This window comes from Mustela putorius, unplaced genomic scaffold, assembly GCF_011764305.1.
Source record: "Mustela putorius furo isolate JIRA1106 unplaced genomic scaffold, ASM1176430v1.1 tig00537227_pilon_pilon_pilon, whole genome shotgun sequence".
In the NCBI taxonomy this organism is placed as follows: domain Eukaryota; kingdom Metazoa; phylum Chordata; class Mammalia; order Carnivora; family Mustelidae; genus Mustela; species Mustela putorius.
Window position 1 is genome coordinate 43,260,980 of NW_025422368.1, and position 26,569 is coordinate 43,287,548.

Sequence of the window (26,569 nt, forward strand, 5' to 3'; positions counted from 1 at the left end):
AGATCTTGCCAGTGATACATAATTGGAGGTCGCTGAGGATTTCTGGGGCATTTTTTGTTTTCCTGCTAAAAGGGGCAGATGTGGCCAGCATTGCCTTTTCCTGCCTTGAATGTAGCTGTGGATGTCCAGACTTGTCCTAATTCGTAGAGCAGAAGGGAAGAGAACCTGATTTGAAAGTGCTGAGCTGCTAAAACAAGGCCATCATGTGCCTATTTCCAGGCTTCTAGTTCTAGATGAAAAGTAAACCCTTATTACGTTAAGCCACTTTTAATTGCTACTTGCTGCTGAAGGAATACCAATGAGAATTTGAGGGTGAAAGGGGGCAGAAATGGAGGACTTGCTCTGTTAGACTTTGAAACCCAGGAAGCAACAAGTGAATGTAGCTGGTTAAGGACAAAACTAGAGTTGTTGCTAGGCTGACCCCAGCCATGTTTGCAGTCCATAGAACATGAAACACTGGGGGCCAGGGGGTTGGGAGAGAAGAAATTGTTTGGTAGAGATGGAGTCCACACCTGGAGCTATTGGTGCCTTGGGGGTGACTGAACCAGTTCTGACAGGAACAAACTTTCCAGTTAAGTGGGAGGTCGTCTGCCTGGCCCTCCACTGTCCCCTTTTTGCTCCTTGATTTTGATCATCCCAAATTACCCAATACTCCCCTTGCCCCAGCCCCAGCCTTACACTTTCTCAGTAACTACCTCATTCCCAGTGTTTCCCCCAGTTCTTCAAGTTGAGTTGGTAGGTCAAGAAAGTACTATCACCAATGACTTAAAGGTCATGGCTCTATCTTGGTACTGGACATCAGTGTGAAGGTTCTATAGATATTCTGTAAGAGGACCAAGGAAAACTTACTCTAGTAATCCTCCAAGACTTCCATAAAATCACAGGAGAATGGAGTTTCACTCCAGGGCCTCCCACTGCCCACACACATAGGACTGTGGATATTAGTGAAGCCTGTGTGCTGGGAGGAAATGAAGTTATTGTCATGGAAGACTCTTCAGCCAAACATCGGACCATTTTTCTGAAATAAAGAATACCATGAGGGTCTCCAAAGCCTGGAGTCAAATAGCGATCCTCTCAGGGATGGCAAGCTTGTGGCTCTCTCTTACCTCTGGAAAGCTCAATACTGTTCTGAAACTCAGGGATTTTGCTGAGGAAACTGTGGGCTACAACTTTTGTCCTTTCTTCCCCCGACACTGCACAGTGTGGCCCCACAGAAGTATGACAAGGCCTGTCATCATGGGTTCTCAAATGTCATCATGTTTGTCTCCATTCTGATGCCAACCTTGGCCTCACCCTCCTTCCTGGTGTGAAGGTCCAAGTGGAGCGGTTTAAATCTCCCCCACGCTAACGGGTCAGAGAAGCCAAAGGAAGTCAAGTTGCTCCTCGGGAACCTGCTAGACATGGAGTTCACTCAAAGAATGACCACGGCAGGGTTTACAAACAATGGGGTCATGCAGCTGATAACAGTTCCCTGGACTAGTGCCACTTAAGGTATGGACCAGTGTCTGTCCATGAACAGTTTCTTACCTGTTCAAACAACGTAAGTACATAAGTTGAGTAGTACTGAGAGATTTTATAGCACTTCAGTGTTACCATGAAGGATAGTCATTTGTCTTTGTATGTTACAGAGTATTACTCTTCAATGGATTAGGAGTAAAAAATTCATTTTCAAACAGTTGGAGGATTGCTTCTCCCCATCTGGAGAGAAATTGCCAGAGTTTGGGCCACAAAGTGATTTGATTATGAGGAACTTTGTGGTTCACTCGGACTGGCCTCTAAGTTACGTGGCTTAAAACAGGTCAAATGTTAGGGCCTTTGAATTCTCAGACCTCTCCGGCCCACTAGAGCCGTGGAGTTTAGTGGAGGGATAAGAAGACCATAGGGCAATAAGATTGGGGCTTCTTATATACAACTCACTACTCTGATGGCCTACTCAGTGTCTCCAGCAGGAGGTCTAATAGATCTCTCAGACTGAACTGCTCTTCCCCGACCCCAAACCCCTTCATCCACAACATATTCTTAACATTTGCTCAGATGAAAGATCTTGACGTTGTTATTGACATTTCTCTTTTCTTACCTTCTCACCCACCCTGGCAGGATGCTTGGCTCTGCCTTCCAAACATCCAGAATCCAACCTCTTCATACCATCTCCACTGCTACTGTGATGGTCTCTGAAAGGATCTCCCCACTTTTACCCGAAGGGTTCACAGTTCATGGTGCAGCAGCCAGCGTTGGCCTGCCTGGTCAGGTCTCTGCTCGAAACCAGAAACCGGTAATGGTGTCCCCATTGTACTCAAAGAGTCAAATCCTCCCAGCAGGCTCAGGCCTTACAGTTGGGGGAGCTCCTCTCTCACCCTTGGCCACCTCCTCTGCCCCCGCCACCAGGTCTTCATGCTGTGGCTTCACACTCCAGCCATGCTTCCACCTTGGGGGATTTGCTCAGGCTCCACAGGGAAAGCTCTTTCCGAATGGGCGTGTGGCTAACTCTCCCTCCATGCTAGACTTCCCTCAAAACCTCACATTTTCCAAGGGGCTTATCCTGATCTCGTGATAGCAGTGAACTCACCCTCCCTCCCCGCACTCTGAAATCTCCCTAACCCTGCTCTGCTTTTTCTGTGTTCCACTGAGCCTGTATCTTTACATTGTACCGTCTCCATGTGCTCAGATATTGTTTCCTCTTGCCCCCTCCTGCCAGGGTGTGAGCTTCTCAGAGAAAGGGACCTGTTTTACTGACTGCTGCAGATCGAGTCAGGCTGAATAAATGCCTCGCTTTATAGCAGTTCTTACTCATTCCGGGAAGAATCCGCCCGAACCTCCCTGTCGCCTTAGAGAAGGGAAAGCAGAGGGAGAGGAGGAGGAATAAGAGAGCTCTTGTTAAAATTCAGGGCTGAGGGGCACCTGGGTGGCTTAGGTTAAAGCCTCTGCCTTCGGCTCAGGTCATGATCTCAGGGTCCTGGAATCAAGCCCCAGCATGGGCTCTCTGCTCAGCAGGAAGCCTGCTTCCTCCTCCCCCTCTCTCTGCCTCTCTGCCTGCCTCTCTGCCTACTTGTGATCTCTGTCAAATAAATAAAATCTTTTAAAAAATAAATAAAATAAAATTCAGGGCTGAATTGCCCCATAAAAACAGCAGGAGCTTCTCATGCATTACCCTCCCTGCCTCCCTGTCTTTCCTTCTGTCTGTCTTTCTCCCTTCCATTCTGGATGGGCCAGAAACAGGGGGCAGATGAGGAATCAGAACCCATCGGCACGGAACCCATCTGCGGACAGATTTGCAGACTTCACAGAGGTGAAGCAGGGGGCATGGAGAAGTGGCTCAATCTGTCCATTCACTTTGAAAATGTACATGCGTGTTGGGAGCGCCTGGGTTTTTTTCCTCAGGGCAGGAGTTTGGAAAAAGGCATCCAGATCATTTCTTTCAGCAGAAAGTTGAAAAGCCCGGAAAAAAAAAGAAAAGACAAAGTTTAGCAGAGAGAAAACACAAGATGTTATAGAGTAATTCCATTCAGATATATCCGTAATCATGACTGCATTAGTCACATTAAATTCACTTTGTTAAACGCAAAGACTTCAGATAGATAAACAAAATCTAACTACAGTTGACCCTTGAACAACATAGGTTTGAACTACGTGGATCCACTTATCCATGGGTTTGTTGTTGTCGTTGTTTTTTAAGATTATTTATTTGACAAAGAGTGAGCATAAGTTGGGGGAGGCAGCAGATAGAGAGGGAAAAGTAGGCTCCCCACTAAGCAAGAAGCCCGATGCGGGACTCGATCCCAGGAACCCAGGACCATGACGTGAGCCAAAGACAGACACTTAACTGACTGAGCCACCCAGGCATCCCCTATATGTAGGGTTTTTTAAATTGTAGTTGACCTGCAATGTTAATACTAGTTTCAGGTGCAATTCAACAATCCTATCTATTAAACAGTGCTCACCACAGTAAGTGTAGTCACCGTACAATGTTACTGAATATATTCTCTATGCTGTATTTTTAATTCTGTGATGTATTTATTTTATAACTGGATATCAGTACCTTTAATCCCCCTCACCTTTTTGCCCATCCCCAAACCTTCTTCCCTCTGGCAACCACCAGTTGTCTGCATTTACGGATCTGTTTTTGAGGGTTTTGTTTTTTCCATCCCACAGGTAAGTGAAGTCATATGGTATTTTTCTTTCTCTGGCTGACTTACCTCACTTAGCACATTTTCCTCTAGGTTCATCCATGTTGTCCCAAATGGCAAAAATCTCGTTCTTTTTTATGCCTGAGTATTATTCTGGGGTGTGTGTGTGTGTGTGTGTGTGTGTGTGTACACCATATATCTTTATCCATTCATCTATTGATGGGCTCTTAGGTTGCTTCTAGATCTTGGCAATTGTAAATAATGCTGTGGTGAACAGTAGGGACATATATATCTTTTTTATATATGCAGATTTTTTTTTTTAGTTAATATATTGGAAAATTTTTGGAGATTTGTGACAATTTGAAAAAACTTGTAGATGAACAGCAGAGCCTAGAAATACCAAAAAAATTAAGAAAAGGTTAGGTATTATTGTAAGAATACAGCATATAATATCTATAATGTATAAAATATGTGTTAATCAACTATGTTATCAGTAAGGTTTCTGGTCAATAGGAGGCCATTAGTAGTTAAGTTTTGGGGGAGTCAAAAATTACCTGTGGAATTTTGGCTAGATGGGAAGTCAGCACCCCTAACCCTGTGTTGTTTAAGGGTCAACTGTATGTATTTTTTGTAAGAGACTTTCCTAAAGAGACGCCTGGGTGGCTCAGTTGGTTAAGCATCTGCCTTCGGCTCAAGTCATGATCCCAGGGTCCTGGCATCGAGTCACACATGTGGCTCCTTTCTCAGTGAGAAACCTGCTTCTCCCTCTGCCTGCTGCTCCCCCTGCTTCTGCTCTCTCTCTGACAAATAAATAAGTAAAATCTTTAAAAAATAGAGAGAGAAATGGAGAGAAAGAGAGAGAGAAGAGAGACTTTTCTAAAAAGAGAAAGAAGGGAAAAGCAATTCAGGTTGGTAATAGCATCTTAGACAAATTAGAATTTAAGGCAAAAAAACAAAAAAGTGGGGCGCCTGGGTGGCTCAGTGGGTTGAGCCTCTGCCTTCGGCTCAGGTCATGATCTCAGGGTCCTGGGATCGAGTCCCGCATCGGGCTCTCTGCTCAGCGGGGAGCCTGCTTCCTCCTCTCTCTCTCTCTGCCTGCCTCTCTGCCTACTTGTGATCTCTGTCTGTCAAATAAATAAAATAAAAACCTTTAAAAAAAAAAAGTATTAACAGGATCAAGGAAAGCTTTTTAAAAAGGAAATCCACCAAGACCACAAACAATTACGAACAACATAACAAACATCATAAAATTAAAAGGAAAATTGGGGGCGCCTGGGTGGCTCAGTGGGTTAAAGCCTCTGCTTTTGGCTCAGGTCATGGTCCCAGGGTCCTGGGATCGAACCCTGCATCAGGCTCTCTACTTCAGCGGGGAGCCTGCTTCCTCCTCTCTCTCTCTCTGTCTGCATCTCTCCTACTTGTGATCTTTGTCTGTCAAATAAATAAATAAAATCTTAAAAAAAATTTAAAAAGGAAAAGTGAAAAATTTTACACAGCTCTATCAGAATGACGAAACAAATAGCCTGAAAGTTAGCCAGCTTGTCTGATAGGGCTAGGAGGGCCCTGCACTCAGCCAGCACAGAACACACATTCTTGCCAAGTGCTCGAGAAACATTTCCACCAGTGAGGATTAACATAAGACTATAAAAAAGACACTTTTGTTTTCCGTACATTTACCCAAACAGTAAAAATGCTGTATTCAAACCATATTTTATTGCTTTAAAATACTGCTGAGAATAGAGTAGAATATAGAACCATTAGATTTTAAGATATTATTGGACCAGGTGATCTTGTGGCTTCCGGGGGGCTTTGGACGGCACTCCAGGTGGAAGGAGTAGGACCAGGAGAAGGGCCACACTCTTTGTCCGAGATGTGGACTTGGAGCCAGAAAGGATGTAAGTCAGCATCCTATGAGAAGCAGAATAGCTCAGGAGCAGGGAACCGATGAAGCCGTTCGCAGAACTTCTCAGTGAAGTTAAAAAGAATAACAAAAAAGAAATGTGATTAATAAATAAATAAATAATAAAAATAAATAAATAAATAAAATAATAAATAAATAAGGAGAAAGGGAGTGAGCAAGAGAGACATTTCTTTGGCCCATTTTCTACCTTTTTTTTTTTTTTAAGTTTATTTATTTTTTAAGTCATTTCTACACCCAGTGTGGGGTTTGAACTCAAAACCCTGAGATCAAGAGTTACATGTTCTTCTGGCTAAGCCAGTCAAGCGCCCCTAGTTTCTAGGATTTCTAATATTATTCCTAATGCAGGACATTTGGGCTGTCCTAGATTGGTTACTCAAATTTACATTAGTTCTACATTTGGTTTTAAAATCTCAAGGCATAATTTCTAAAGTCACGCATTTGGTTAAAAACTTAAAATCTTCTTTCTGCTTTTCTGAGACCTTTGCTTTTTTTTGGGTTGGAGAACAAACTGTCGGACCTAAGATTGAAGGAATGCAGTTTTCTGCCCTCAGCCTGTGAAAAGGAGGTTTGTCTTCTCCAGCGTGTATGCCTCAGAGCCCTGGTGCGGAGGGACCAGACCCAGACTCCAGGTCAACGCGGAATGAATGCACAGTCAGGACACAGAGGGGAGAAAGCAGGGACGACTTGTTTAAACTGTGGTTGTGGCGAAAATCTTTGGGGGAAGAAAAATTCAGGAGGAGTTTAAGAGCGTTATTTTAAAAGTATAAGATTTGTGATCGCAGCCTGAACTTAAGTGACTTTGGCAATGAACAAGGTGTATGGCACAAGGGTGAAAAGTTAATCATCATTCTCCTTGTAAATCAGACAGAATTTGTAATCAGGGTATCTGCGACAGCTGCTTCCCAGTTACCTGTAAATGTTCTCATGCTGGAGCTTCTCTGGATGAGCAAGGCTCCTCTATAAAAGGAGAAAAGCAAGATCCTTAAAGCATCCATGGATGCCGAATCTCCTTCTGCTGAAAAAACCTGTCAGGGTCACAGTTTTAGAAGATTGTTTCTCCGTTTTGGCTCAGAGCCGATAACCCTTCTCTCTGCTTTGCTAATAATAAACAACAGTGGTTTGCAGAGAGGTTACTGTACTGAAAGCGTTTCCTAAATGGTTTCCTTTTCACCTCTCTTTCTCCTCCCAGCCTCTCGCTTCAAGGACGAAGCAAATCTCCATCCTGCCTGCCACGATTTATTCTCTCTGATGCTTCCTGAGAGCGGAAAACGTGTCTGTTGCCAGCGGGTAACACTGTGCTGGTAACACAGTGGGTAAAACAGTGCTGGTCCCCTATTAGATGCGATCAGCCCTAAGCAGTGAGCCCTCAAAACCAAGTCTTCCGTTTGTGCTCCCATCCACAGTCCATCACTGCTCTTTCAAGAATCAGTGGTGTCGGGGTGCCTGGGTGGCTCAGTGGGTTAAAGCCTTTGCCTTCAGCTCAGGTCATGATCTCAGGGTCCTGGGATCGAGCCCCGCGTCGTCGGCCTCTCTGCTTGGCAGGGAGCCTGCTTCCTCCTCTCTCTCTGTCTCTCTGCCTGACTCTCTGCCTACTTGTGATCTCTGTCTGTCAAGTAAATAAATGAAATCTTTAGCAAAAAAAAAAAAAAAAAAAAAAAAGAATCAGTGGTGTCCCAGGACCACTGTGGTTTACTGCGGCTCACAGCTCGCTGCGGGGCGAGCTCTTGCTCGAGGTGCCTGCCGGCATATGTCAGTGCGTGCCCCTGTGCTCTCTGCACTTTGTATGACCCAGGCTCCTGAAAAGTCCTGTGCTCAAGTCCTGTGCTCCTGAAAAGTCCTGTGCTCAAGGGTCCCAATGAAAGGGACCATTGTGAGGGTTCCTTCGAGGGCACTGTTAAGCGACATCTAAGTGAAACCGACTTTTATTGTTTCGCGTGAGGGCGCAGTGGTGAGGGATAAGGTGGTACGGCTGGTACGGCTGGTGCCAAGGCCTTGAGTCATGCCAAGTGCCAGTAGTCTCGCCCATCCTTGTCTTCGCACCATCAGTGCAAGAGTCCACACGTGTCAGTGCAAAGCGAATCAAGTGTTAGTATAAAGAGTTTTGACCTCACAAGACCCTTGCAAGAGGTTCATGTGAAGCTTCATGATCACTGCCCTAGGCTTTCAGGATGTCTTAGGGGTTGCCCCTGGGGAGCAGCAGTACCAGGGACAGAAGACAACCAACAGAGAAGTAAACAAGGTGATTTCAGAACGTGATCGATTCCATGAAGAGAATAAACACAGGGAATGGAGGACACAGTAGCCAAGGATGGAGGACGGGCTGCGTTAGAAAAGGCCTCTCTGAAGAGATGACCTCTGACCCAAGAACTCAAGGGTTGGAGGGGCTCTGCCATGCCCAAGACTGGGGAATAGGTTTCTGGAAAGGTGATATAGCAAGGGCCCAGGTCCCAAGGCAGGAAATCGCTAGGCACTTAAGAAAGAAGGGCCCCTGGGTGGTGCAGTCAGTTAAGCATTGGACTCATGGTTTTGCCTCAGGTCATGATCTCAGAGTCCTGAGATGAAGCCGGGTGTTGGGCTCCGAGCTCAGCAGGGAGTCTGCTCAAGTTCCTCTTTCCCTCCCTGTGCTTCTGCTCTCTCTCGCTCTCCCGTTCTCTCCCAAATAAATAAATAAATCTTAAAACAACAACAGAAAGACAAAACAGGAAAGAATAGTCAGTTCTGGATAACAGGAGTAATTTTTAGGACTCCTTCAAGGGGGACTCTATGTTCTTACCATTAAAAATTGTAATAGTATATGCACTAACTTGTTTAATCCTTCTTACAATCTTGTTATCCCCATTTTGCAGATAAGCAAACTGAGGCATGCTGAGAGTAGGAAAATGGTGGCAGAGCTAGAACACCAGGAGGTTTGGCCACAGAACCACTATTCTTTAGAGCCTCTTTTTGAGAAAACAATCACTCAATGTTTAAAAACTTCCTTGTTAGTGCATTAAAAGCCTTTCTTTTTCTTCCTTCCTTTTCCTTTCCTTTCCTTTCTTTCCTCTTTCTCTCTCTCTCTCTCTCTCTTTCTTTCTTTGATGATTAATGTATCTAATTTACCCCTCCTTACTTTGGGTTTGGAGAACTCGAAGCCGTCAGAGCCTCTGACACATTGCATCCATCACTTGAGGAACAGTTGCTCAGTGGAGAGGAGTTTCTCTGAATAATTCCCCTGACAAATTTCTCTCTCATCTTGAACAGTCACACATGTATTGAGTCTTTTTTTTTTTAATATTTTATTTATTTATTTGACAGACAGAGATCACAAGTAGGCCGAGAGGCAGGCAGAGAGAGAGAGAGAGAGAGAGAGGGAAGCAGGCTTCCTGCGGAGCAGGGAGCCCGGTGCGGGGCTCGATCCCAGGACCCTGAGATCATGACCCGAGCCGAAGGCAGCAGCCCAAACCACTGAGCCACCCAGGTGCCCCTGTATTGAGTCTTTATGAAGCTTTTGTCTCATTCTAAATGAGACATAAAGAACAATGAGCTGTGAAGCCAGTAATCCAGTCCATGACAGGTTCTCTTTCTCTGCGACACAGGTTGGTCACTGAGTGATTTGTCTAACTTCTGCGTGGTCCTGTCAGGAGGGTAAAAAAGTCAAACGTCCTGCTGCCAAGTCTATGCAGAGATGCCTGAGGTGGTAATTCCCTCTCCAGAAGGGAAGGGAAGTGGACCTCGCTGTCAGTGTGGGTAGGAAAGCACAGCCGTTTCCTCAAAGGAGGACAGCGAGACCACCCATGTCACATTCTTGAGATGTTTGTGCTGACCCAGCAGCATCTCTTTAATCTTCTCTGTGAAATCTTCTCTGCTTGCTTCTTCTCAGGCCATCGCCCCCCACCCCTGACATCCCCTGGCTCCAATCCACAGGCATTGGATGAAGGTGCAAACCTAACTCAGAAAGCCAGATTTGCTCTGTGGTTATAGACACTCTGTCACCTGGACTGCAACAGAACCACACTCCTTACTGAGAGACCAACCCCACTCCAACAGGCTCTTGCTGTCTATACCTAAGCCCTAATAGTAGACTCTGGCTTCTGTTCACCAAGGATCCTGCTTGGAGCTTCTGGAAATAATGTGGTTAAATCAAGGCCTGGACCTTTCTTGCCTCTCCTGGCAAGAAAGAAAACACAGACTATGCTTGATCAATTTTCTATTTTTTTTTTTAAGATTTTATTTATTTATTTGACAAAGACACAGCGAGAGAGTGAACACAAGCAGAGGGAGTAGGAGAGGGAGAACAGCTTCCCGCTGAGCAGGGAGCCCAATGCGGGGCTCAGATCCTAGGACCCTGAGATCATGACCTGAGTTGAAGGCAGACCCTTAACTGCTGAGCCACCCAGGCACCTCAAATGCTTGATCAATCTTCTACCTCTGACTTTCCTAACATGTAACAGACTGTAAGCTTCACAAAGGCAGAGTCTTGTCTGTTTCCGCTCATCTTTGGACTCCAACACTGGTAAGAAGCCTGGCACACTACGTGTCTTCAGCAATGATCCGTTGAATGATTGAATTACATGAGAGGTTTAATTGGACATGCGGAAACAGACACATGAATGTAGTGAAAAATGTCATTCACTTGGTCTTTTCTTTACGGTTCCACAAATACATATTGAGCACTGATAACGGCAGACATGTTGTTACATGTTAGGAACACAGAACCTCGGGCAAAGCTGTCTCACCAAGGGGACTTTCCCAAAGAGGCAGTTGCAGAGAAATAGTCCTCTATTCCATTGGTAGCCTGAGTTAAGAGCCTTCTGCATGCACTACTCTGTGCTAACCCAGAAAAATGGAAATAAAGGGAGGACATTCTGAGACATTCATCTCAGAGCCTTCAATCTAAAGGCCAGAGAACATGACCATAGGCAAAATACTGAAATGTTATGCAATGACACATATAGGAGCAAGAATTTTCTTGTTAATATATCACCTATTATACCAAAACACTGCAGCCTTATGAGTAATTGCGTGATTATTACTCATGGTGTCTCCTTTAGAGTTTCCGTCTGACTGCAAAGGGGCCCCCACCCTCTGCTTGCGGAACTCCCCTTCATGCAGATCTCAGGGAGTCTGTATCCATTTCTTTGCCCAGATGCCCCTGTTAGTCTCTCTTTTAAGAACCCAGTTCTCAGGGGCACTTGGGTGGCTCAGTGGGTTAAAGCCTCTGCCTTCGGCTCAGGTCATGATCCTAGGGTTCTGCCTCTCTACCTGCTTGTGATCTGTCTGTCAAATAAATAAAATCTTTAAAAGAAAAAAGAAAAAAGAACGCAGTTCTCTTCCTTCTACAGCTTTATCCCAATTTGCAATTAGATACTTATTTATTTATACTCTTTCTTTCTTACAGGACTGCAAGCTCCAAAAACACAAGAACTTCTTCTTTTTAAGATTTTTTATTTTTTTAATACTTCATTTATTAATTTAGAGAGAGTGAGGGAGAGCAAGAGCAAGGAGAGGGGCAGAGAAACCGGGAGAGGGAGAAGCAGACACTCCACTGAGGGAGGAGCCCAACATGGGGCTGCATGCCAGGACCCTGGGATCATGACCTGAGCCGAAGGCAGAGACTTGACCAGCTGATCCTCAGGACTTTGTATTTGCATCGGGCGATCTTTCAAATGCCTTGCGTTGTGCCAATACATATTGGTCAAATGTATGAATTAAAGATCACAGCAGGGGTGCCTGGGTGGCTCAGTCGTTGAGGGTCTGCCTTCAGTTCAGGTCAAGATCCCAGAATCCTGGGATGGGCCTGCATCAGGCTCACTGCTCAGCAGGAGGCCTGCTTCTCCTTCTCCCACTCCCCTGCTTGTGTTCCCTCTCTCGCTGTGTCTCTGTCAAATAGATAAAATCTTAAAAAAAAAAAAAAAAGGAGCACAGCCAAATTCCAGCTTAAAATATGTTGATACCTAGCAGATAGGATTGCAGTGATAATTGAAGAAGCTCATGACCCCCTTGGTCACACAGGATTTTTCTCTCACATTGAACTAAATGACTGTTTTCACCCACACTGGGCCACAGTCTGGTCTAGATGCTAGTTTACTTTTTTTTTTACTTTTTAACTTTATTTTTAGTTCTTATTTTTTAAAGATTTTATTTATTTATTTGACAGACAGAGATCACAAGTAGGCAGACGCAGGCAGAGAGAGAGGAGGAAGCAGACTCCCTGCTGAGCAGAGAGCCCAATGTGGGGCTCGATTCCAGGACACTGAGATCATGATCTGAGCTGAAGGCAGAGGCCTCTTAACCCACTGAGCCACCCAGGTGCCCCTAACTTTATTTTTAATCATAATAAAGACTACCTTTTTAAAAACTGGTACTTAAGAGGTGCCTGGGTGGCTCAGTTGGTTAAGCAGCTGCTTTCTGCTCGGGTCATGATTCCAGGGTCCTGGGATGGAGTCCCGCATTGGGCTCCCTGCTCTGCAGAGAGCCTGCTTCTCTCTTTCCCTCTGCCTACTGGTCTGCTTACTTGTGCTCTCTATCTCTCTGTCAAATAAATAAATAAAATCTTAAAAAAAAACAAAACAAAACTGGTACTTAAATTTCAAGTGATTATTTGCACAATTTATGTGATATTGTTTTCACTGAAATTTTAGAAATACATGTTTTAAACATCCACTGCTTTAGGAAACATATCAGAAATCAAGTAATTGATAAATATGTATCCACTAATCTATCTTTTTCACTTGGTTTTATTTTTTTTAATTGAGATACAGTTGATATCTCAATTATAGGACAACTATATGTAACATGATGCAGGCATGAGCTATACAATGGCCCAATTTGATAGACTGCCATGTTGCAGTGTGATTACCGCCATAGCTAACGCGTCCATCAGCTCACATGATTATTTCTTTTTTTGTGGTAAGAACATTTAAGATCTAGTCTCTTAGCAACTTTGAGGTGTATAATACAGTATCATTAACCATAAGCACAGCAATGTGCAGATTGCCAGAACTTACTCATCTTCTAACTGCAAGTTCTCACCCTTTGACCAACATCTCTCCAACTTCTCTACCCCTCAGCCTAACTTTTAAAAACAGGCAATAATTTTATTTTTTTAAAGATTTTATTTATTTATTTGAAAGAGAGAGAGAGAGAGACAGCACCATGGCTGGGGGTGGGGCCACAGGGAGGAGAAGCCCGCTCGCTGCCCAGCATGGGGGGCTCGATTCTGACCTGAGCTGAAGGCAGATGCTTAACTGTCTGAGCCACCCAGGCACCCCAATAGGTTATTTTTTAAAACTATTTTTAACAATTATTCTTGGGGCCTGGCTGGCTCAGTCTGTTGAGCATCAGACTCTTGATCTTGGGGTTGTAAATTCAAGCCCCATATTGGGAGTAGAATTTATTTAAAAAAAAATGAAAAAATAAAAAGTACTCATTTTTGTTCCTTTTTTATGTGGCATATTTGGATTTGCATCTTTAAATAACTTTAAAGTGCTGACATGCTTTTAAACATTCATTTATTTGTGAGAGAGGCAGGGGAGGAGCAGAGGGAAAGAGACACTCAAGTTGACTCCCTGCTGAGCGTGAAGCCCGATGCAGGGCCCCATCTCAGGACCCCGAACTTAGGATCTGGGCCGAAACCGAGAGTCAGACGCTTAACCAAATGTGCCACTCAGGCACCCCAAAAGTGCTGACACTTTTAAGTGAAGTGATGAGGGATGAAACATTTAACCCTTTCCAGATTTTTAATACTAACCACACCACCCTGAAGTTTGAAAACAAAACCAGAGATTGTGGCATTTTCTGGCCGTTAGAGGGAGCCACTGCTTTCTAAATCTTAAACTCTGTAGAGAAACTTCCTCTTCTGTCATCTTTAAAGTATTTAAATTAAATTTTAGCTCAGCAAATTCCCTCAAAGAGAAAAGATCCTAAGAGGTAGAAAGAAATCAAATAGGTAGTTAATTGATTTACATTCCACATTCAGAAATGCTGGTTATTAGAATTTGAATTCATTTTTAAAATTTTCTGAAAGGTTTGAAGAGTCCCGCTGGGTTTATTAACAACACAATAATCAGTCAGAAAGCCGGAGAAGGAACCACTTAAAAGGAAAGAGTGACTAATGGAGCCAGAGCTCTAAAATCCTGGTGATTTAGCAAATTGCGACACAATGCCTGGCTGGTTCAGTCGGTTAAGTGGCTGCCTTTGGTTCGGGTCATGATCTCACAGTCCTGGGATTGAGTCCTGCATCAGGCTCCCTGCTGGAGAGGAGCCTCCCTGCAGGAGGGGAGCCTGCTTCTCCCTCTCTCCCTGTTGCTTCCCCTGCATGCTCTCTCTCTCTCAAATAAATAAATAAAATCTTCAAAAAAAAAAAAAAAAATCTATGCTGATTCCTCATGTTAGTCCCGGTCATTACTTCTCAGCCTATAATTGTGCTTACTCTTTCATTTCCTCCTCTAATTATAAAGGAAGCTACAGTTGCTAAATGTTTGAACCGAAAGGTAGAACTTGTGGTGGCAGAAGTCTGGGCCTTCTCACTTCTCTGTGGTTGCTTTTTTGTTTTTTTCCACATTCTTGTTCTTTTTGTCTACCTTTGCTATCATATTACGGGTTTTTCTTAACCTCCCCCCCCCACCCTTTTTTCCTTCTATCAGTTCAACCTTAAACCCACCCATTAAAGCATTGTGGAGCACTTCTCTACAAGTCAGGAATGTTAGTGCAAACGAACAAGCCCCCAGTGGTCACTGCAATATAAGGTAAAGTGAATTCCTCTTTTAAATAGATGTAGCACACAAGTTTTTCTAACTCATTAAAATAGATTTGAGATGAAAATGGAAATTTTTAATATACAAAATTGACAAACATTTGGTTTTAATTTTCATAGAGACCTATAAATCCACATCTTTCTAAATTTAGTATAGCCAAAGGATATAGGGAAACAAGCACTCTCTTCTATCCAGCATAGGACTGTAAATTGGCATAGCCTTTCTTTGACCCAGAGAATCCATGTGATCCCAAGGAAGGAGGTGTTGATCCCAAGGAAGTAAAGATGTGCATAAGGATTTTTGTCCAGGGAAGTTTATCATGACCCTACTGTTTGTAGCAAAAAAATTGGAAAGCACCTAAATGTCTAACAGTTGTTGGTCTGCTGATCTGTGTGATTCCCCAATCTTCTGGAAAGACCTGGAGTTTTTACTCTATACTTTATACCAGACCCTTGGTTAGATGGGTAAGGGCCCTGGAGATCTGGGGACCTGTCTGGTTTTCTCTCATTTCTGAGTACAAACTGCTTAGTATCACTCCTGTTTTTAATCTGCTGCTTAGAACTTCCAACTACTTGTAGTTATAATCCCCTCTACCAAACTAGAGTCTGGTTAAATATGATAACTGTGTCTTTTAAAGAAATTATTATTATTGTATTCCCCAGAGCTGAGCATCATGATTAATAAGTTCTTAGCAAATTCTTACTGAATGAGTGAATAAATGAATGAGGTATTTGTGATCTGCCTTGAATGTGATTGGCTCTACTTCATGCTGTGGGTCTGTATCCCTCTGCAGAAAGAAATCATTTACACAGTAATACCGAGGGTGGGGAATGACTGATTCTTAGCATTTAAAATGTTAACTTAACAAAACGAAAATGGTGGTTTGGCCATCCATTCATTTAACAAATGAACTGAATACGTTCTATGTACCCGGCACTATACAGCACTAGAAATAAAACACAGAATTAGAAATTCAGAAAACTAACTGGCTTGAGTTCTTTAAGATCTCTCAAGGGACTGATGTGTAAGCGTAATAATTTCTCAATTCAGAAAACTAGATATACTTGAAATACTAATTTCCTCTCTATGGGCATCCCCTTGTTTTATGTGAAGATTAGATAGGCTACCAGAAAGTTTTTTAATTGACATATCATCAAAAGTAAAGGCGTAAGCTAATATAGAAAGCTATTTCTTTTTAAGCCTGGAAAGACCTAGAAAATTTTATAATTTTCTCTAGTGAATTGCTTATTTGCATGCCACACAATCATTATCAAATTCTTACTATTTAATTCCCTTTTTTACATACTTCTGTGTATAAATATAGCAGTCCTCTACTATGTATTATTTCAGAAGTCTCTAAGATAACCGAGTTACAATTTTCATTTGAAGGACACATCCTGCTTGCTTAGATAAGTCTGGGGTGGTTGCCTAATTTCAGCTGCCTGTGTGTAAGCCTTAACTTAGCATGGATTATTCATGTAGATGGCTAGTTCATCCAAGTTAGGTTGGTATGTACAGTAAAGATGGAATCCCCTCTCACTGGGGAATTTCAAATTCAGTAAGTAGTGTTGGGACAGCTGATCATTTGGATAAAAAGGAAGTTACATTCTCTGCCTAAGACCATTCACAAAAATATATTCTGGAGGCATTAAAGACCCAAACAAAAAACAAAACTCTACATATATTAGAAGAGAATATAGGAGAGTATGTTTATGACTTTGGGAAATTAGAAGTCATTCTAAATGAGACCTCTAAATGCGAACTATGTAAAGGAATAGACTGATAAGTTTGACTCCATGAAGACTGATTCCTGTGAGCGCTGTGTCAAAGTTGTCTGCTAAAAAAGGCATCCTTAGTGAAGTTCCAAGATTGATGGGTATGAATTACACCTACAACATGTTTAGGCAAAGTCCAGAAACAAGTGACAGATTAGGAGATAGTATTTGCCATATGTATAGCACAGAAAAGGTTAGCATTTAGATCTATAAAGCATTTCTACTAAAAGGGAAAACTCAGACCAATGGGATGATGAAAAAAATAATAGGACAAGTTATTTATAGAAAAAAATAAATATAATTGGCCAATGAACATATGAGTAGAATTATCAAGAAAAAAATGATTATATTTAGAACATTGGGTTAACAGTTTTCAATCATTATATGGGCAAAAATTAAACATTTTTTTTAAAGGTTTTATTTATTTATTTGACAGAGAGGATCACAAGTAGGCAGAGAGGCAAGCAGAGAGAGAGGAGGAAGCAGGCTCCCTGCCGAGCAGAGAGCCTGACGCGGGGCTCGATCCCAGGACCCTGAGACCATGACCTGAGCCGAAGGCAGAGGCTTAACCCACTGAGCCACCCAGGTGCCCCCAAAATTAAACATTGTTATAAAATGTCTTGGTGTGGGTGTGAGAAAGCATACATGCACATTGGTAATGGGAGTTTAATATTTATACAGTCATGTAAAGGGGCAATTTGGCAATAGTGAGTAACATAAAAATACATGTATGCTATGAGCCAACAATTCCAGCTATTGGTGTCTGCTTTGGAAAAACACTGGTCCTTGTGCATAAGAAAACATGTACAAACATGCCCGGTTGCAGAGTTCCTCATAGGGAAAGTTCCTAGGGACTAGTTCCTCTAGTCATAGCTGAACTATGACTAGAACAATGGCTTACAAAGTGTACATCCAAACTACGTAAGCAGCGGTAGGAGGCCATCTCAAGAACGCCCCGGGAGTCAGTGCTGATTTGGATGGCATTCCACCATGTCCAACTGGATGAAAAAGCAAGTTACGGATATATTGTTGATGCCACTTTATGTAAAAAGAAAATCAATGACATCATGGAATGAAACTGCATATTGCCTAAGGAACACACGTAAATGTGTGTAAATATATGAAAGAAGGACCCCGGGATCATGACCTGAGCTGAAGGCAGATGTTTAAACGACTGAGCCACCCAGGTGCCCCTTTATCCATCTTTTTTTTTTTTTTAATCTTTTTTTTTTTTTAAGATTTTATTTTTAAGTGATCTCTACACTCAGTGTGGGTCTAGAACTTACAACCCCGAGATCAAGAGTCGCATGCTCCATAGTGAAGCTGACGAGGGAGCAGGAGGCTGGCTGAAAACAAAGCAAAAGCTGGCACCTTGCACCCCCTCTCCACAGGCTCCCCTCGGTAATATGTGTCACATTCCTCAGGCACCCCTAACTGCCCTGGAAGGAAAACAAATAGTTAACTTGCAGAGATCACAATCCTGCAAGGCAGGAGTCTTCCTTGGTTTACAAATGTCCTTGAGATTTACAACAAAGAACTTACCTTATCAATAACCCAATTTCCAAAGGCACATAACTCAGTTCCTCAAGCCCTAATGTTGCCCTCCCCTCCATAAAAACTGAAGGCTGAGGTAGAAGGAAAAGTAAATAAAGTTAAATTTCTTCTAAACCCAAATCTCACTAACAAGGACGCTTGATAGCAGGAATGTAACATTCCACCAGGAGACTCCCAATTGTCTTTATGTTAGTGCCTCATTAGAGGGAAAGTGGCCTTGGCTTGATAGTAACCAGGACTTCAATATCCTGACAGTCTTCTTTACCCCAAGAGCCCTTCTGAACACCCCTTTGTCCTCATCTACCCAACTCCTGTGTATATAACCAGCCACTCCTCACATGCCCGGCGCAGCATCTCCGTCTGCCCACAGGTCCTGTCCCTGTGCTCTAATAAACCACCTTTTTGCACCAAAGATGTCTTAAGAATTCTTTCTTAGCCGTCGGCTCCGAACCTCACCCCACTGAACCTCACCTAGGTTCTAGAACTTCATCAAAGCCATCCAGCCACCCCCCTCCATCTATTTTTGGAAACCAGAATATTTGTGGCATGACTATTCATTGAAGTCCTTAAGATAAACTGTTAAGTACCACAAGCACCTAAAATAATTCTACTTAAAAGAGCAGGGAAACTGTCTAAATGGACTGTTTAAATGATTAAACCCAGCCAGATTTAAGTAATATTGGGCACTTAGTGAGTTTTCCTATTAAAATCCAGGGATAGCCTCAGCAATAATTGTAAGTAAAATTAAAACTTTTTTTTTTTTTTTTTTTTTTTTTTTTTGCCTGTCTGAGTTGTAGTGGGTTAAATGGGCCACTGCTCTACTTAATAAAAATCCATTACAATATGTATTGTTGATAGGTCTGTTTCCCTCCATGGTTTCAGTGCCTGTTTGTTCCAGCCAGGGAGTAAGTTCACTATGCTGCCAGGACTCCCATCAATGAGAGTATCCTGAGCTATTTTTGGTTGAGCAGGTACTGCAAGGCCAGTCATTTGTACTTCCTTTTCTTAACTTTCTGTCCTTTATTTTGGGTTCTGGGGAACAGTTTGACCCCAAAAGTCTGACATAGTCTGTGTAAGTGATAGTGTTGGCTCACAATGAAGAAACAGACTATCATGACTTTAAAACCAAAACCAAAACCAAGTGTTATGGTGACCTGAATTACAAGACTGACAAAGAGAAATTGGCTGTCCCCTTCTAGATCTAGCCACGTGAGAAAAAATGTGAAGACCCCTAGGTCGATGAGGCCGCTACTCATCATGGAGAAGGCAGTGTCTTTTTTTTTTTTTTAATTTTTATTTATTTTTAAAATTTCTTTTCAGTGTTCCAGAAGAAGGCATTGTCTTTTTTAACCACTTTGAAGATCAGTAGCAGAAATATCCAGATCCAGTTGTAATTGTTAGTTTCAAACAACTCAGAGACCAGCAAAGCATAAAACTGAGTTTCAGGCAGAGAACCTTGACCTCCAGGGCAGGAATTCTCTGACCCGCTCAAAGCATCCACTGAGGATAGCAACCACCACCCAACTTGCCTTGGGAGAAAAGCTTTAATGCTACCAAAGGTTGCTCTCCAAAGGTACACTCCTCAAGACAATACTACTTTTGTGAGATTGTAATTTGAAGCTCATGCCAACATATCATTCAAAGACCCCACCTCTGCCTAAGCTGTCAGATTTGCCAGTTCTGGGTTATACCACAGTTATTTGCTCAATACAAATTTATATCAGTCATGAGCTTGAAATGCACAATTTTTTTTAAAGAGTTTATTTATTTATTTGATAGAGAAAGAGAGCACAAGCAGGGGGAGCGGCAGGCAGAGGGGGAGGGAGGAAACAGGCTGAGCTGAAGGCAGACATTTAATTAACTGAGCCATCCATGTGCCCGAGAAATGCATAATTTTCTAGGAAATTTTATTTCCTAGAACAAAACTGACTTCAGGAGAAATAAGAAATCTAAACAGAAAAAAAAAAAAAAGAAATCTAAACAGTACTCATTAAAGAAATTTAAATTTCTTTAGTAGTCAAAAAATTTCCAATACCAAAAGACATCTCCAAGCCTTAATCATTTCATAGACCAGTTTTACTGAGCCTTTAATAAACAGGTAGTTCCAGTCTTATAAACAAGATGTTTCAGAGAATAGAAAAAACTACTCAACTCATAAAACCATTAAAACGTTATATAAAGGGGCGCCTGGGTGGCTCAGTGGGTTAAGCCGCTGCCTTCGGCTCAGGTCGTGATCTCAGGGTCCTAGGATCAAGCCCCGCGTCGGGCTCTCTGCTCAGCAGGGAGCCTGCTTCCTCCTCTCTCTCTCTCTCTGCCTGCCTCTCTGCCTACTTGTGATCTTTCTCTGCCAAATAAATAAATAAAATCTTTAAAAAAAAAAACACGTTATATAAAAATAAGAATATATAAGGAAAGAAGAAAGACCAATCTCAAAATCCTGGACAAAAAAATCCCAAATTTAAAATATCAGTATAGGGGCACTTGGGTGACTCAGTTGTTTTTCCGCTCAGGTCATGATCCTGGGGTCCTGGGATCGAGCCCCAAGTTGGGCTCCCTGCTCAGTGGGGAGTCTGCTTCTCCCTCTCCCTCTGCCTCTCCCTTTGCTTGTGCGCTCTCACTTTCATGTTCTCTCTCTCTCAAAATAAATAAAATCTTGAAAAAAAAAAAAACCGTTTCTTATGGGAGTTTTGCAGCAATCAAATGTGTTTTGCTGAATGCACTATGTAATCCCTGTTTTTACTGGGAGGCAGTTTCCCTCAATGACATCTCAATCCAACTTCACCATTACTGAGTTCTTTTAGTTAATAAAGCAGTCTCATTTCGGTTATTAAGGCTGACTCCTTCACTTTGAAACTTCAATTCATACTCGGTTGAAAGCTTTCCTTCCTCATGTCCCAGAGCAGGCTGAATTTGTGGCTCTGGTGACCTGGAACTGGAAATGGGACTGTGGGGCATGGCTCTGTCACATCCCACATCCTCTTTCCTGTTCTTACTCCTGGTTTGCAGAATTCCGGAATAGACCCTCATTGGTCCTCACCCTGTATAATCCTCTCCCCTTTGAGTCTGCATAAAGCCTGGCAAATGTAATGAGATATTATGCCCATGATTACACTATATTACACGGCACAAAGGAGTTTATCTGAGTTGGCCAGTTCTAACCACAAGAGACTTGAAACTCAGAGTTTTCTTTGGCTGGTGGCAGAGGAGTGAGTCAGAGATTTGGTGTGGGGGGAAACTCAACACACTATTGCTGACTTGAAGATTAAGGGGCGGATGTGTTAACGGATGTAGGTAGACTTTAAGAGCCGAGGGGGTTGCCCCTATTGACAGCAAGGAAATGGGGATCACAGTTCTACAACTACCAGGAACTGAAGGTGGACAACAATCTGAATGAGCTAGAAAGCAGGTTTTTCTCTAGAGCCTCCAGATAAGAACCCAGTTGGCCAATCTTCATTTTGACCTAATGAGAACTGGAGCAGAGAAACCTAGTCGAGCTTACTTGGACTTCTGACACACAGAGTTATGAGCCAATATATTTGTATTGCTTTAAGCCACTACGTTTATGGTAATTCATTACACAGCAATAGAAAACTATTACAAGACTCCTTTGGCATTGATGGGGGAAAAGAGGAGGAGGAGGGGGAAGTGATCTTTCCTTACACAATTGGCCTTACAATTTGTTGTACTTACATTAGTTGGAAGTACTCATGTTTTCTTTACATGAAAAATACCAGCTAGATGATGGAGATGTTTCTGTCCCCTTTCTGTTGGTTGTCTTGTCCTCTCTGTTTAATGTAAATTGGTATCAGTTGCCTCCAGGTGGCAGTTATCTAAAAGCTAGTTCTCCAAAGGGGCTTAAGGCATGGTCCTGGCAGGAATTGGGGGTGGGGGGAAGGCTTCTGAATAAAGCTCAACTTTTTTTGCTCCAACTCAGCACATTCCACCAATGGACATCGTACAGTGTCTCTTGCTGCCAGGGTTCTCTTACCATAGCAGTGGCCATCCTGAGAGCTACCAGCAAAACTCCTTATACCCCTACCATCTTCTTCAGGGACCACTGACTTGTGAGAAACTCCAGAAACCCTTCCATACCAAAGCAGGGGGCGCTACACAACCTCATTATGTCTCTTCTGCTAGTTGAGTGGCTCAGCAACGTTCAGACGGGATGTAGTCACAAGTCTCAGAGAGGACCTGGGTGCCAGGTAGGGGAGTTATAACTCTTCATTCCTCCAGAAGGTAACCTGTTTTTCTCCTGGTCCGCCCTTAAAACTGTCAATGCTAAAAGTCATCAAACTGGTTGAGCCTGTATTGCCCGGTGGGAACCAGAATCTCAGATCAAGCACTACACCTTATCTGAACTTAGCCTTGGAAAATTGAGTAACTGTTCTCAACAGGACAGTATTTCCACTCAAATCCCTGAGATATGTGGTAACCTCTGAGGACAGGATAAGCTATCGGTTATGCTCCATATCATCCTGCTACACTATTCCTATTCCTGTTGCAAACCCAATCCATCAGTGTCCTTAAAAAACAAACAAACAAAAAAAAACCAGTATAACTAAGTAGAGTCTATACAAGGTTGGCTCAATATTAGAAAATCTATCACTGCAGTCTTAACGTATTAACAGATTAAGGAGAAAGGCCACATGATCATCTCCAGATACGTAAAGAGGTATTATATGAAATTGAACACTCATTCATATTTTTAAAAAATTTCCAAAACATGAATCGAAGGAAACTTTTATAATGTATTAAAGGGCACCTACCTAAAACTTACAACAGACCTCAAACTTTAAAAGCATTTTTATTAAAGTCAAAAATAAGATGCAGATGTCCACTTTTTTTTTTTTAAAGATTTTATTTATTTATTTGACAGAGAGAGATCACAAGTAGGCAGAGAGGAAAGCAGGGGGCGGGGGAAGCAGGCTCCCTGCTGAGCAGAGAGACGGATGCAGGACTCGATTCCAGGACCCTGAGCTCATACCTGAGCTGAAGGCAGAGGCTTAACCCACTGAGCCACCCAGGTGCCCCAGATGTCCACTATCTTTGCTACTATTCCATAAAAGAATGGTTATAAGACAAGAAAAGTAGATATAAGAAAGGAGGAGACAAATTGATGATTTTTCAGGTGATATTACTGTTTTCATAAAAAATTCAAGAGCATCTACTGAGAAACTAACAGTATTTATAAAACAGAATACAGCAGTTTTCTTTCCTTTTTTTTTTTAAGAATTTATTTATTTGACAGACAGAGATAACAAGCAGGCAGAGAGGCAGGCAGAGAGGCAGACAGAAGCAGGTTCCCCACCCAGCAGAGAGCCTGACGTGGGGGTCTATCCCAGGACCCCGAGACCATGACCTGAGCCAAAGGCAGAGGCTCAACCCACTGAGCCACCCAGGCGCCCCCAGAATACAGCAGTTTTAATGGCTATCAGATCAAAACACAAAAATCAATCATCACTGTCCTAAAGAGAAAATGATAAAACATTATTAAAGGATGTAAATGGAGACCTGAAAAAAAGTGTCATGTTCTTTAGGACATTGAAGAATCCAGACTGAAAAGACATCAAACTAATCTATTGATCCAAAGCACTTTGAATCAAAATTCCAATAGGATTCTTTTTTATGATTTAGACTAATTCTAAAAGTGACATCCAAGAACAGCCAAAACAATACTGAAAAAGATAATACAGCTTTTCTTGTTAGATTGCAAAACTCAGCATAAGGCTTACTACCCTATGGCACAGTAATTTCTTTTATATGTATGCATATACATAGATATACAGAACTTCCTGTTTGCAGATTCATAAATTTATAGTCAGTGTTATAAAAACATGGACTCAATAGGTGTACACCAAGTTGATAGTTACAGCTGCCTCACAGAAGAATGGGAATGGGATCAAGAATAAAAATTGGTGAATTTCAACTTTTTTTAATATTCCATTTTTTAAAAATATTCCATTTTTTAATACATCTGAAGCAGGAATGACAAATGTGAATTCTAGGCAGTGGTTACATTAGATATTAATTGTTCTGTGGATGTTTCTGCATATTTTAACCTGACAAGTTCAAACAAACAAAAAAGTCAATTACTTCCCAAAATAAAAACAAAAATCTCACCATTTGGTGGGATTTTGCTTTTTAAATAACACTATTCATCTCCAGACATTTGAAAAGATAATCAGAATTTGAACTACTTCCGTACTTTTTAGACAGCCAAGTAAATATTCTTAAGCTTTCAGCATTCTAAACATTCTGCACACCATTTCTGAGGTAAATCTTGTTTATTTTTCCTCATTCTTTAAGGATTAATCAGTTGTCATTAATAAATGCCAGTATGAAGTGGTCTGGGACCAGGACAAAAGTCTATCATGAATGTGCTTGCAAAGTTTAGGTTCCAAAGAATATTAAGATGCTCAAAGTGTCTCCATCTCTTGGAACAAAGGAGGGTATCAAGAGCAATGCTACTAAAAATTAAGTGCATGTCTGCTCCTAGAAAAGCCTGGAGTAAGTATAAGGGCAGAATGACATAGGATAATAGTGGAATGCAGGGACAAAGCAGCAGCTGGTCTGTATTTTTTTTTTTTTAATTTATTTATTTGAAAGAGAGAAAAAAAAGTGAGTTGGTGGGGAGAGGGAGAGGGAGAAGGAGAAAATCTCAAGCAGACTCCCCCAAGAGTGTGGAGCCCAACTCAGGGCTCCCTCCCCTGACCCAAGTTCATGACCCAAGCCCAAACCAAGAGTAAGTTGCTCAACCTACTGAGCCACCCAGGCGCCCTTGCATTTTTTTTTTTTTTCTTAATGGTAAAGTCACAAACAACAGGAACAGATTTTCAAGTGAGAAGATTCAGTGTGATTTCCCATTCCTCATTTCTTTGACTCCTGCAGTATTTGATATCATTACTTGACTTACCATTTTGGGACACCATTTCTGCGACACCTTTATATGGTCTGTGTTTCTGGTCATTCCCCTCGTTCCTTTCTGTTTCTACCCCTGCTGCCTTATCCCAGTCTAATGTTTTCTTTGAAGAACTTACCATTTCTTACATGTTGAGCCAGTCGTCCTCTCAAAAGCTCCATCTGTAGCCCGGACTTCAGTTCCACATTTTCTACCACTGAACTCTTTGTTCTGTGGTGCATCATTCAAACCCCAACAATCAGCCAACTTTTCACTTCCTCCAGACTTTTTGTCAGTGGTATCCTCATTCACTTTGGGTGGAAATTCAGTCAGTTGGGTAAGTTCTGTGACAGCTGGGGTATGACTATCTTGTTTACTACCTGTGGCCTTGGGTAGTGCTCGTTACACATGGTAAGTTTTTAATACCAGTTCCTTGAAAGATAGAATCCTTGCCCCATCCACCTCTCTCCCCAACACAAGTCCTATCACTTCTTCCCTCATTTCTGTTCTTCTCTTGTATTTTCTCCATCTCTTGAGATTTTATCTTGTGTCAAGCACAGTTTCACAACTAGAAACCTCACTGTATTTGATACGATAAAGATGAGATTTTTTTAAATTTTAAAGCCAAACCAAATCCCTGAAGATAATAATGTTAACAATGAAATCAGCTGAGTAACCAGTATGTTTAAGAGAGATTCCTTTCTGTATGCTAGGGAGTGGGAGAAGGGAAAGTTAAAAAAAAAATAAAAAAGGAAGTAATTGCTTGCTGTCAAAGAACCTTGTTTTCTTTCTGTTGTTGTTTTTACACAATGACTTTTTACAATGTTTTTGGGTTGAGCCATCTGATTCTTACATCCTTATTCATTTTTTAAATTGCCACGCCTATGTGCCAAAAGGGCAAGGCGAGTCTTTCAGTAGATCCCCTGATATATAAATATATATTCTCAATGAGAACGAATGTTATCTAAACAAACCCAAAGATTCTAAAAGTATAAAATATAAAGTAACCGCTGTTCTTTGTCTCCCCCTGCTCCCCCCGTCACCGGAGCCACAAGTCTTCCGTTTCTCCAACTAGAACACTGGTATGCATCGCGTTACAAGTCTATATTGTAGTAGTTTTAATCATACTTTTTAAAAAGAAGTCTTGAAATAACTCATTTGTGTACAACTCCAGTAGCTGGCGGTGTGGGCTTAATATATCGCACAGCTGTTCATTTTGGTTTCGTTTCTGCTCGCGGCACTTAAATACGCCTGGTGCCTGCCGTTTCCACCACCGCCGGGAGTTGTAAACACATGACAGACAGAAATAGCACAACGGCTGAAGTCCCTAGGGTCGCGCGCCAAACGAGGCGCGGCGGGCTGGGCCGGGCCGAACCCCACCCCAGCGGCTCCAGCGGCCGACGCCCGGCAGTAGCGCGGCGGCCCCGTCGCCCCTCCCACCCTGAAGCGGAGCGCGCGCGCGCTCCCGGGCCGCCCCTTGGCGGAGGCGGCCGGCCCAGCCCCCTCCCCTAATTGGCTAACGTGGCGGTGGCTGGGCGCGCGCGTAAACGCCCGGATGAGCCGCG

At 42.5% G+C, this 26,569-nt stretch overlaps 1 long non-coding RNA gene across 2 annotated transcripts; it reads right to left on the bottom strand.

The window, feature by feature from the left end:
* Positions 1-5,812: 5,812 nt before the first annotated feature.
* LOC101690439 lies at positions 5,813-26,469 on the bottom strand. Of its 2 annotated transcripts, XR_006604608.1 has the most exons (3): positions 25,144-26,469; positions 6,953-7,067; positions 5,813-6,083 (listed from the first exon to the last, which is right to left on the bottom strand). It is a non-coding gene; the product is annotated as an uncharacterized LOC101690439 (long non-coding RNA). The 2 variants fall into 2 exon arrangements; XR_001179372.2 differs by lacking the exon at positions 6,953-7,067.
* Between the last annotated feature and the right edge of the window lie 100 nt (positions 26,470-26,569).